We start from the raw sequence: 13,764 nt of genomic DNA on the forward strand, positions 1-13,764 counted from the left end.
GAATGTTTTATGTAGATCTATGAGGTATGCTAAAGGTATTTTAATTGGGATTGTGTTGAATCTGTACAAGAATTTTGGGAGTATGGCCATTTTCACAATGTTGGTTCTTCCAATCCATGAGCAAGGATATCTTTCCATTTTCTGAAATCTTATTCAATCTCCTTTTTCAGAGTATAGTAATTTTCACTGTAAAGATCTTTCACTTCTTTTGTTAGATAGATCCCTAAGTATTTCAATTTTTTGGTTGCTATTGTGAAAGGTATGCTTTCCTTAATTTCTCTCTCAATGTGTTTTTTGTTTGTGTATAAGAATGCTATCAATTTTTTAGTATTAACTTTGTATCCAGCTATGCTACTGAATTTGTTGATTAATTCTAGGAGTCTTTTGGTGGTTTTGGTGGGTCTTCCATGTAGAGTATCATGTCATCTGTGAATAATGATAACTTCACTTCTTCCTTTCCTATCCTTATTCCTTTTATATCTCTTTCTTGTCTAATTGCTTTGGCTACTATTTCCAGAACTATGTTGAATATGAGTGGTGACAGTGGGCATCCTTGTCTTGTTCCTGATTTTAAAGTGAAAGCTTTCAGTTTTGGTCCACTTAGTATGATGTTGGTTTTTGGTTTGTCATAGATGACTGATCAGATTGAGGTAAAGACCTTCTATCCCTACTTTCTGTAGGGTTTTCATCACAAATGTATGCTTGACTTTGTCAAAAGCTTTTTCTGCATCTACTGAGATGATCATGTGGTTTTTGTCTTTGGCTCTACTGATATGGTGTATTACATTAATTGATTTGCATATACTGAACCATCCCTGCATCCCTGGGATGAATCTCGCTTGGTCATGGTATATAATTTTCTTGATGATTAGCTGCATTCTGTTGGCTAATATTTTATTAAGTATCTTTGCATCTATGTTCATTAGTGAGATTGGTCTACAGTTCTCTTTCTTGGTTGGATCTTTCTCTGGTTTTGGTATCAGTATAATACTTTCCTCCAGAAATGTGTTGGGGAAAGTTGCTTCCTTTTCAATTTCATTGAAGAGTTTGAGAAGAATTGGCATTAAATCTTCTTTGAATTTCTTGTAGAATTCAGCTGTGAATCCATCATGACCTGGGTTTTTCTTTGTTGGTAGGTTTTTAATCACATTTCCAATTTCAATAATTGATATTGGGTTAGTCAGGATTTTTATTTCTTCTTGATTTTACTTTGGTAATTCGTACTTATCTATGAATCTGTCCATTCCTTCTGTATTTTTCATCCTATAGGAGTAAAGATTTTCAAAGTAAGTATTGATGCTCTTCTGAATTTCTATAGGATCTGTAGTGATTTCACCCTTTTTATTTCTTATTGCATAAGTTGAGCTTTTTCTTTCCTTTTTTGATAAGGTCAGCCAGGGGTTTATCAATTTTATTTATTCTTTTAAAAAACCAAGTCTTTGATTCCTTAATTCTTTGTAGTGTTTTCTTTGTTTCAATTGCATTAATTTCCACCCTTATCTTTATAATTTCCTCCCTTCTTTGGGCTTTCAGCTTGACTTGTTCTTTTTCTAAAAGTGTGAGGTGCAGCATTAGGCTATTTATTTGTTCTCATTCTGTTTTCCTCATTTGTGAGCTCACTGCTATAAACTCCCCTCTGAGGACTGCTTTCAGTGCATCCCACAGATTTCAGTAAGTTGTATTTACATTTTCATATGTTTGTAGATACTGTTTAATTTCATTTGTGACCCCTTGGTTGTTCAGGATGCTGTTATTTAACATCCATGTGTTCATGGAGTTTTTGTGGTTCCTTTTGTCATTAATGTCCAATTTCATTGCAGTATGGTGAGATAGTATGCATGGGATAATTTCAATTCCTTTGCACTTAGTTAAGCATGTTCTATGGGCTAGTATGTAGTCTGTTTTAGAGAACATCCCATGTGCAGCTGAGAAGAATGTGTATTTTGATGTTGTGGGGTGGAACACTCTGTAAATGTCTACTAAGTTCATTTGTTCAGAAGTTTTATTCAGTTCTGTTATTTCTTCATTGGTTTTTTTGTCCAGTTGACCTATCTCTTTGTGTTAGTGGGGTGTTAAGGTCCCCCATTACAATAGTGTGATTAGTTATTTGGTTTTTCATGTCTATTAAGGTTTGTCTTATATATTTGGGTGCCTCCATATTGGGTATATACATATTTATGATTGTTAACTCTTCCTCATGAAGTTTTCCCCTAACCAGTGTGTAGTGACCTTCTTTATCTTTTTGATTGTTCTGGGTTTGAAGTTCACATTGTCTGCAATCAGAAAAGCTACCCCTGCTTTTCTCTGGGTTCCTGTTGCATGGAGAATTGTTTTCCAACTTTTGACTTTCAGTCTATGGATTTCCTTTCAAGTTAAATGTGTTTCTTATACACAGCATATTGTTGGATTTTGTTTCTTAATCCACTCTGCCACTCTGCTTCTTTTGATTGGTGAATTTAGGCCATTTACATTAATGGTTATAAATGTTGTGTATTGGCTTGTCTTTATCATGTTGTTGACTTGCTGTTGGTTTCCTACTTTTACTCTCTGTTTAATTGCTTTCTCTGCTAGGTGGTTCCTTTCTATTGTTTTTCTTGAAATTGCAGTCATTTTTATCTCTTTCTAGGATATCTTTTAGTGGTCTTTGTAGGGCTGGTTTGGTGCTCATGAAGTTCTTCAGTTTTTCTTTGTCTTTGAAGTATTTTATTTCTCCACTAAATTTGAAGGGTAGTTTTGCAGAATACAATAGTCTGGGTTGGAAGTTATTTTGTTTCAGGACCTGGAATACTTCACTCCAAGCTCTTCTTGATTTGTTGGTTTGTGTTGAGAGATCTGCAATGATTCTGATAGGCTTTCCTTTTCTCTAACAGCTTTTAATAGTCTATCTTTCTGCTGGATTTCTGGGATCTTGATTATTATATGTATGGATGTAGTTTTATTTTGTCTATGGCTTGTTGGAGTTGTATATGCCTCACTTACCTGCATGGCAGATTCTTTTTCCATACTTGGGAAATTTTCTGCTATTACTTCTGCAAATAGTCTTCTTATGTCATTTGTGTTGACTCCTGCTGTGTCCTTGATGCCTATTAGTCTTACATTGTTTCTCTTTGCATCGTCTTGCAGCTGTTGAATTGTTATTTCGTGGTTCCTTGTAATTTTTAAGAGATATTTCCTTTCACGATCGTTAGCTGCAATGCTCTCTTCAAGATCTGAAAGTCTATCTTTGGCTTCATTCAAGCCGTTTTGCCAGCTTTCAATGGAGGTTTTGATTTCCTGGATATCTGAATGAATGTGTTTCATGCATTCTAGCTCTTTCCTATATTGTTCAGTTAATGTTTCCATTATTTTTCTATGCTCCTCTATTTTTTTATGTATGTCCTCTTTAGATGTGCTGAACAAGTCTTTCATTGTTCTCATTTCATTTTTTACCTGAAAGATTATTTCTGATCTGATTTCTTCTGTGCCCTTATGGAGTTGTTTCTTTACTTCAGTTGTGATCATTTCAGAGATTTCAGGTGTGTGACTTCCAAGTTCTCTTATGTTGCTGTCTCCTGGACTTGTTCTGATTGGGATGAAGTTCTGAGATTGCATTTTGGTCCTTCTTCTTGTCATTGTGGATGTCAGAGGTGAACTGCTGGGCCTTACCCTCCCCAGGCAGCTCAGTGGAAAGTCTCTAGGGCCTCTAGATTCCCTGGTTGTCAGGCTTGCCCCACGATGGCAGCAGGAGGTGTCCCACAGGTCCAAGATCCCCAGGCAGTTTCTGGAATGCCCAGCTTATATGAGTGCCCTGATGGCAACAGAGCACTGGCCTTCATGACCAGGGTCCCCAGGCAATTGACTGAGGGCACTCTGGACCTCAGCCTGGCTCACAATGTCAGTGGAACATGTGGTGCTGGATCAGGGTCCTCAGCCAGCTGATGGGGTGTACCTGTTTCTTCAGGGCTTTAGACAAAACAATGTCAGCAGGACTTGGAACACCTGTCTGAGTTCCCCAGGCAGATGACTAAGGGCTCCTGGGGCTTCCGGGGCTTCAGGCATGATCCACAATGTCTGTGAAGTGCAGGGCACCAGTCTGAGTTCCCCTGGCAGCTGGGTAATGGTGACCCAGACTAACTTATGGCACAACCTGCAATAACCAAGGGGTATGGGGCACCAGTTTGAGTTCCCCTGGTGGCTGGGGAATGGCACCCTGAACTCAGGCACAACTTACAATGTCCATAGAGTGCAGTGTGTCAGTGTAAGTTCCCTCGGCTGCTGGCTGATGATGACCCAGACTAAGGTGTGCCCCACAATAACCACAGGGCATGGGGCATCAGTTCATGCTCCCCTAGCAGCTGGGTAATGGTGACCCAGACTAACGTGGGCACCACAATAAGCACGGGCACAGGACACCAGTTCATGTTCCCTCAGTGGCTGGGTAATGGTGACCCAGATTCCTATCCCTTGGTTTGAAACCCCATATCATTTTTAATGTTCCTGCTCTGCAGAAGAAGTACTGATGAAAGGCTAACAATTTTCTCTCCTGGCAGGAAGCCTGAAATATGTTTAGATTAACTAGAAACAATTGAAAAGCTGTTGACTTCTTGTGACCTCTGAAGTAATGAAACTCTGAGGGAATAAAAGAAAAGATCTGGAGAGAAGTAATGAAGGCTAGTCAGAAAAACTTCATCTCAGTAATGAAATGTTCCCTATTTTAATACTTCTTAGACACAGACTCATTGGAACTTTATAACCTATTGCATGAAGAAGACAGAAGAAAAAAATTTTATGAATCACAATAATAAAGTTATAGACAAATTTTATATGACTGAAGCTAGAATACAGTTACCTTGTCTCTCAAATAACTGCCCCTGTAAACACAAATATTGTACACACACCAAGAATAACTGTTGTTTTAAAGTGTTTCTGTTCATCTTGAAATTCTGTGTGAAACTAATAGTGGCTGACTATGAAAAAGTCTATTCATCTTTGTCTATTCCAGCCTCACTTAATAGAAAGATGCTCATTGATAAAAGCCATGATTATACATGCTTTTGGACACAAACAGATTGAAAACATAAGTCATCTGATTCAGATGTTTATTTTCTATTTATAATAAAATAAATTATAAGTGAAGTGAAGAAATTAAAAGAATTATGAACCAACCTATCTATATACCAAATAAAACATTATCTGCCAAAATATATGTTCAAGTAAAGTCATTCAAAGCAAAATATACAAACTAAATGTTCTATTTGCAAATTATTTTTTGAGGTGATCTTAGAGTCAAATATTCCCATGCTGCTGAAATCATTGTTCAATATCTGGCCCTCAAATACCATTTAGATACTCAACTCACATCTGTGGAAAAGCAAGTTACTGGACTCTGCCTGCCTCACTCAGACTGAATTACAAAAACAACAGTTTGTAATATCACCAATGACATCTTTGTCCCCAGAAAGCTAGAGACAGCAAAGTTCCATCTGGTACACCCACTGCCTGAGTTCCACTTTCTCTATACTGATCACCATGAAACATCTCTGAACCAGATCAGCAGTGTCAGAGCTCTGTGGCCACCTGCCCTGCCCACCCTCTCTGAGCTGGTAGGACAGACTCGCTCACCTGAAGCTTCACCATGACCTCCTATCAGGCCTGCTATCTTTCTGGTCACATGGCCCCCCAACTCCTGGGGGCCAAGGCCTTCTTTTCAGGCTTACCCTAGGTAAGGGCTGCCAGGTAGGTGAGGTGCTGGTACTCCAATGGCTACTCCAGGCCATCCCAGAGGTGTAGGAAAAGTTGGGACCTTAGATAGGGATAGAGTAGGGACATGGGCCCTTTCAGAGCGGAGGAGAAAAGTAACCTCTATGGATAACTGCACGTAATCTTGTGGTTTTACTTCTGAAACAAAAAGCTGACCACCCAATGAGGAAATAACTTTGGGTTGACTCTCAAACCTGCTTCCCTCACCTTTTGTGGTTTGAACAACCTGAACTGTTCTTTAACTGTGTGTTGTAATTACCCTGAAGCATTGTATGACCTTGTACTCTTAGCAATGAGCCCATTAACCAATTAAGTGTAGACCCTCTGCATGGGTGGAGATGGACCCTAACCCGTAAAGATAGGACTGCCACCCTATATCCACTTGTTACCCAACTCTGGGGCCTCCATTCCTTGGAGTGGCTTTGTACAGCTTCCTTCTGCAATGAATTTACTTTTGCTTTGCTGCAATAAGCTTACTTTCATTTGATTCTTCTTCCTCTTTCTCCATTGGAGAGAGAGACAAGCCTGGGAAAGTGTGAAGGTGGGTTGGTAATCCCAGACCCACTGGATACACCATGAGGATGGAAGATCATATGGAAATAGAGAGTCATGGTCAAGATGAGAAAAGTGTCAGGTACTGGTTAATTCTGCATTTGAGGGCCAGTGTGTTTTGGCTCAATGAGAGGGTGCTTGAGAAGTCTGTGTCAAGCCCTGGGCTTGATCCTCAGCATTGCCAAAAAATTTTGGGGTGATTTTATGTACACTTGTGAAATTTAAATGAAATATTCTTCTGTCCATTCACCAGGACCTGGGGTGGAGCAAACATTCTATAAATTGTAGCTGGTATTTGATTTCTAAGCCCAGGCCATTTTTGCTTATTGTCACTGTCAGGCCAGTGACAACAGCCACTTATGCTCAGGCTTTCTGAAAGAAACCCAGGTTGTGTGAGGAGAGCCCCAGGTACCAGGATTAGGAGAGATTGCGTTATCAGTCCACTTTGACATTAGCTTACTGGGTGATGTTGTAGTGAGTGTTTATAAGGGAAAAGATTAAATACAGGATATATAATTTATAGGATTGCTTTATAATATTCTCCTAAAAAGTCAAATGCAAAAGAGTATAGGAGATCTGTCCACATACTAGAGACTCAAACAATCTAGCTGAGGGCCTAGATCCCACAGCAGTGTCCTGCACGAGTCCAGCTGAAGACCTAGGGCCTGTGGCAATGTTCTCCACAAGTCCAAATGGAGGCTGAGAGCCCACAGCAATGTCTCATGAGAGTCTGTATCAAGGATCTGCGTTGGGAAGGCCCAAAGGTCAGTGGTGGAAGCTAGAAAGTTTGCACCAGCAGGATGAAGGATCTGTGCCAGAAGCCTGAGGGATCTTCACTGGAGCTAGGAAGTGACACTCAAGGTATGGACCAGAGCTCCCTGAAAAGAATCACAGCCATCCTTAGTGACAGAAAGGTCATAAGATCCTCTGATGATGAGAACAGCTGAACTGATATTAGGAAGGCCAGCATAGCAAGTTTCTACACGAGAATCAACAATGCCACCATCTTCCACTCCAGTTCTCCTTTTATGCTGTTGGCAACAATCCTTAGGTGGACCTTCCACACCCAGCACCACACTGATTCAGTTCATCTGGGTGTTACAAGTTGACTATTAGTTAATCCACTACAAGTGACATCAGAAACATCACTTTCTCACCGGTCTTCAAAATCTTTCAAGCTTGATTTTAGCTACATCCCTTGTTTTACGATGATCCCTTACTGTGGAGTCCGGTTTTCAAATGGAAATGATCAGGGCCATTGCAGCAAAGAGTGGCTCTCTGGAAGAACAATGCTCCCTGACTTAGGCACTTCTTCCTTCTGCCTACTGTGGGTGCCTGAGATACAGTCTGGATAGTCTTTTGTTGAGCCCCAGGGGAAACAAGGTCATCAGGCATTCAGGAAAGAGGCCATAAGCCCCTGCTTTGAGCTCTGGCCATCTGAAATGCTGCTATGTTGCTGGGAGCCTGGGCAAGCCTTGTCCACATTCCTAGTGTCTATCCCTCTGACTGCAGCAACACCGTCCTATACGCCCTGTTCCTTTGTGTCCATGGTACTTAGACAACTTTATTCCTTTATGGCTATATTAAATCCACTCTCTTCTGTGACAGACAACCAAAGACTGCTTCTGTACCACCTTGTGCTGATGACATGTGTCACCTAGTGTTATTCCTTCACTTCAGGTTTATGCCTTTTCCTTTTGGTCTGCTCTCTGTATACCTGCCCCATCCTCCTTCCCAAAGGACTGTGCCCTCTACAGAGTCTTTTCTTTTCAGGCAACTTTGCCTCTAGAGCTATGTGTTTTCCAAGAGACTGCAATGGGGAGGCCAGGATGAGGCTTTTCCATGAGGTCTGCAAAAAGGAAAGTTTGTGGAGGTGAACTTGGCTCATGCTACCCCTGGGACTGTGATGCTCCCAGTGGCACCAAGCTCACTGATAAAACCAAGTAAGTGTCTCCTACTGGGGCAGCAGTCCCCACTCTAAGGGTTCAGAGCAGGCCAGTGCCCATGAGCCTCTTCCTCCTCCAGCCACCTATTCTCCAACTCTGTATCTCCATCCCTAGGGACATTCTCTTGGACCTAGATCAACAGTCTCATGTGTAAGGTATCCCAGACTGAGGTCCAAATGGATAGAGGGGAAGGATTCCAAGGCAATAGGGTGATAGATATGACTGAGATTGCCAGCCCCTTCCTCCCTTTCTCCACTGTCCTCTGTGCTTTGGGCAGGTGTTCATGTTGAGTAAGGAGCAGTAGCACATTTCCAAGAAGGTACAGGACCTGGAGAGCAGCTTGGCTGAACTGAGGAGCCAGGAGGTGAGCAGGAACAAGGGTGACCTGGGAATAGGCTTGGGTCCCTAGGTTGCACATGGCACTTACAGTGCTCCAAGGAGAGGGGTGGATTCAAGGGCTCTGTAGCAAAGGGAAAGGGGTCTGTCAGGAGGTGGGAAATTTTGTCATCTCTCTGAGCCTCAGTGTCCCTATGGTGCACCCACTGCCACCACCCCACAAGAACCATATTGGAAAGTAGCTTCAAGACTGGCCATCATTTGGGTGTTAGAAGTTGTTAGTCAATAAGCCAATATTTGGGGCAAGGGGCCTGAACTGGGGACTAAACACTGAGAGGAGCTTGCTGAGAAGCCAGAGGTCTAGGCTTTTATTGAAGTGTCCTTGACACCAGAGCCCCAAGTAGCGTCCTCTGTGGGAAACTACAGCTGTACAAGGAATTTGAGTATGTAGCAGGACAGCTGCAAGCCTAGCTGCAAGACAACCAGAGCCTGGATCACCAGAATCAGAAGAAGGAGGAGCAGCTATTGCAGCTGGAGTACCACCCTGAGCTATGGGCCAGACAAACAGAGGAGCAGAGGAATATTCTTGAGCACCTGCAGAGCAACACCACCACCATCAGAACCAAGAGTTCAAGGAGCAGCTGGCCAAGCTGCAGGATGGCTTCCTCAGGCCAGTGCATGGCCACTGCTCACTGACTTCCCCACTGCCAGGTCCTTCAGTGCAGTTCACCGAATTCACTGGTGAATGTACCTGTTGTAGTTAGGGTTTTGCAAGGGAGTAGATTTACTACAGGACACAAAATTTATACGACTGTTTTATAATATTCACTCAAAAAGTCAAATGCAGAGGAGTGCAGGAGATCTGTCCCTCTGCTAGAGACCTGAAGAATCTAGCCAAGGGCCAGGATCCCATGGTGATGTCCCACATGAGTCAAGCTGAAGGCCCAGAGCCCACAGCAATATGTCAATGGCAAGTCCATATCAAAGATCTGCACCAGGATGACCTAAAGTCCAGTAGTAGAAGCTAGAAAGTCTGTGCCAGCTGGATGAAGGATCTGAGCCACAAGGCTGAGGGATCTGCACTGGAGTCAGGAAATCCCATTCAAGGCAAAGACCAGACCTCCCCTGAAGAAAACATCAGCCATCCCCAGTGACAGCAAGGATCTGAGCTCTGATGAAGATGAGAACAACTGAGAGTTCATATCAAGAAAACCAGCCATTGCAAGCTTCTCCAGGAAAACCAATAGCATGCAATCTTTCCCACTTGTTCTTCTCTTATGTTATTTTGGCAAAAATCTTCAGGTGTACCTTCCATACCCAGACTCATGCTGACTCAGTTCAGCTGGGCATTCCTAGTTGACCATTAGTTAATCCACCACAATATCCCATGAGCCTGAAGCCTGCTCAGGCATCTGGTAGGAGAGGGGATGATTCTCCATCCTGCCTTGCACTGTGGACACCCAGGTGTCCTGGGGTCTGGCTGTACTTGTGTTACTGATTGCCATTTGTTGTTCTAATCATGGTGACAGGTCCCAAGAATGAGGTGCCCACAGATAAAAAGAAAAGTAAAAGAGATAAGAAAAACAAGAGAGGCAAAAGTCTGGGATCAGGGGGCTTACGGCCTCTTAGACTGCAGCCCAGATTACCCATCTCTGTCACCTTTTATTGAGCAAGAACCAAGGGTGTAGCTAGTACAAATGGGTAGATACCAAACGTTTTAGTAATTAGAAGATAATCCCCGCCCTCACCCGCCTTGGCAGAACCACACGTTCAACTCTGACGAACAACCCACCTCGAACAACCCACCTCGCTCGGGCTGTCCTGACCCACGGACACACCCTGCTCGGCTGTACACATTTCAGAATAAAGAGATGGCACTATCATTTCCTTTAGAGGTCACACTCCTTTGTTTGGCCTTTCCTTGGAGTATCACGAGACCATTGTTGTATGCAACAGTTAGAAATATAGGCAATCAGACAGAAACAGGTCCTCCAAGGACCCAGTGCGGAAGAGGAGATGCCTCGCAGCTGTACCAGAGAGAAGCACCTCTGATATGCGCCAGACTTCAAGGCAAAAGATGAAACAAATGCACCCACTTACCTCCCTAAGGATAAACCTCAGGGACTGACTTTCTAAACAGGTATCTATCACCCTGAGGAAGTCAGGAAGAGCCACTTACCCAATAGCCTACAGGAAAAGTTCCTGTTCTGTATTCATGCCTGCTTGCTACATGACTTGCTTCCCCATTTTATCCAGATTTAATCAATTTTACCCAGCAATTATACTTGTAATCTTATTGGTTGTCCATAATTTTGTTCCGCCTCATGCCTACCTTGCGATTTCCCGTCTCCCACCTTGGACCCGCCTCACCTTGTGGTTTTGCTCCATAAAATCCCTAGAAAAGACAGGGTCCTCGGCAACCTATTCGGGACCCCTTCCTTCTCTCTTAACCTCCGTTGTTCCCTAAAATTCTAACCCACAAAGCTGCTTGGAAACTGCCTGCTCCTCATAGCCACACAGAACCTGCATTTTCTACCCTCTAAAAGGGGCTCGGGTCTTTTAACCCTCCACGGGGTCCCTCTGTCTCTACTCTCTTGAGGACAGCAGCCCCTGAGGCTCTGACCTAGGATAGGGTGATTTGTACAGAATAAAAGCTTCATCTAGTGAGGCAGAATATGAAAGAACAAGAATAGGTGATTACACTAGAGAAAAATAGAATGTAGGTTGGCTATCTCCTGCATGACAGGCAAAGAAATACTCTATGTGTGTGAAAAGCTTAGCTTTTAAATTATCAACAACATTTGAAATTCTTTACAAATAGAACTGATAACTCGTAAGGCAACCCCCCCACGCCCACCCCGCGGGGGACTTAAACTCTCGACAATAAAAACTCCTTCCTCTTCACCTGTTCCCCTCCGGTTCTCCTTGACAAAAGCCAACCCCGCCCTCACCCGCCTTGGCAGAACCACACGTCCAACTCTGACGAACGACCCACCTCGCTCGGGCTGTCCTGACCCACGGACACACCCTGCTCGGCTGTTCTGGCCCCCGGACACCCTCCGCGGAAAATGGCTTACAAACGCCAGGCTTTGCTCAGCTCGGGGCTGTCCTGGTCCGCGGGGCAGGCGCCGAGTCGCTCTCCCGCCCAATGCAGACTCCGCTCGTGTCAGAAGGTCCGGTCTGGTTCTGTGCGGTCTCGGCCCGATCAAGAAGCCCATTAAATTTTGAGAAAAGCTCAGAGGCTACTAAGAAAACAGGGGCAGCTCTGAAAAGCCAGAATTACGTAAATGTAATCACCGACATCATGAGGAAGAGCGCTGTCCAGAAGTCTGTAGGTTTCAATCCTGCATTTGTGTTCGCGTCAAGCAGGTAGGGGTTTGCTTCTCTTGTCACTCTTGTCTCCCGAGAAAGGCAACGGAGCAGGAGCCAATCGGCGTGGAAGGGGCGGGCTGCACGAACTGTCCAATCAGGTGGGCCGAGGTAGGCGGGCCCTTCCGGTGTCTTGGCCCCTGAGCGCACGGACGCATTGCCGGGAAAGTGGCAGCTGGCCAGGCTGCGTTTTCTGTGACTGCTGTTCGCTGCGGGCTGTGCGAGAGGACCCTGGGAGACCCTCAAGCCGCGCAATGGTGACGTTGTGGGACGAGAGCTCCGGGATGGGGTGGAGTCCGGGCGAGGTCTGGACGGAGGTGGCCTGAACCGGCTATGATCAACTAGAGACTTCCTGCTAAGCTCCAGATCGTAAGGTCCTTTTTAGGGTAAACCGAGGCACAGTTGAGACTATCGAAGCAGGCTAAGTTTAAGCAACAAGCGAGGATTTTATTGCAATCCAAGTGCGGATGGGTCAAGGGCGAAAAGGATGTTGGCCCCGAGCAAGGGGCGAGGGTGAGTTTTATAGGAGAATTTAGCTAGGGGAGGAGGGCATCCCTGACGCGGGGATGAAGTTTTGAAAATTTAGGGTCTGGTGCTCGCTGATAAACGGGCGTTGGTGGGGGCCGAAGGGCGGCGGGCACAGCGCATCTCTTGTGGTTTTTCGCTGAATCAGCCGTCAGTGTAGTTGACGGGGGGCTCCTACACGTTTCCTGTTACGCTGTGCACCTGCCGGGAGTTTTTCTTTTGTAGTTGGGCGGGGAGGCCGGCTCGGGGACCTGACAGTCCTCCTGGTCTTCGGCCCAGAGGCATCCCCTGGCCCTTGTCCCCTTTGCCGGCGCAGGGCCTGTTCCGGTTCCCCGGCATCCTGTCCCCACCACAACACTGCCAGCTGAGAATGCGATCTTGGGCAGCCCCGTCACAGCTACGTCTCCACCGATTTACTTGTTGCTTTTACTTATTCTGTCTTTTATCCCTCTTTTTTTTAAATCACTCTGTTTTTATGCATTCATTTTTTTATTTCCTGTGTAAGCCCCTCTATAAATTATCTGCTTATGTCGTATTCTCATATTGTAATAAGGATTTTTTTTGGGAGGGAAGTTTGAGAGAGGGTCTTGCTATATAATTTAGACTGGCCTTAAACTCACTATGCAGCCCAGACTGACCTTGACATTGTGGTGATTCTCCTGCCTCAACCTCCCAAGTGCTGGGATTACAGGCATGCACCACCACACCTGGTAAGAGTTCTTTTTGTTGTTGTTGGTGGTGGTATTTCATTATCACTTGTAGAGAATCAGTATACCTTGTGATTTTCCCATCTGTATGTTAATTGCATCAATTATTTTATTTGCTGAACAGAAATACTATTAGTTTTAAATTTTTTTTCATTGTCATTTTAACATTGGTGGCTTTAAAATTTTATTTTATTTTTTTATTATTATTTTTTGTTTTTGTTTTTGTTTTCTGGTACCGGGAACCGAACTCACGACCTTGCGCTTACCAGGCAGGCGCTTTTGCCACTGAGCTAAATCCCCAGCCCCTAAAATTTTATTTCTGAAGATTTCCTTACTTTTAGATCAGAAAGTCACTTTCTTATACTTTCTTCCATATTTTAGTTTTATATTTTTAAAACTTACTCAGAGTGTACCTTTGAAAGTGTGTGATGCAAATGTCAGATTCAATTGGCAAATGAAATGAGAGACAATAAGAAATGATAAATAACACCTTACTCTTTTTTTTTTTTTTTTTTTTTTGGTTTTTCTCCGGTACCGGGAACCGAACTCACAACCTTGCGCTTGCCAGGCAGGCGCTTTTGCCACTGAGC

The 13,764-nt window shown here is 43.9% G+C and overlaps 1 pseudogene; it reads left to right on the top strand.

Moving 5' to 3' along the window:
• LOC102004542 overlaps positions 1 to 13,764 on the top strand; it is an 88,058-nt pseudogene that overhangs the window by 46,368 nt on the left and 27,926 nt on the right.

This window comes from Chinchilla lanigera, unplaced genomic scaffold (assembly GCF_000276665.1).
Source record: "Chinchilla lanigera isolate Chin_1 unplaced genomic scaffold, ChiLan1.0 scaffold00206, whole genome shotgun sequence".
In the NCBI taxonomy this organism is placed as follows: Eukaryota; Metazoa; Chordata; class Mammalia; order Rodentia; family Chinchillidae; genus Chinchilla; species Chinchilla lanigera.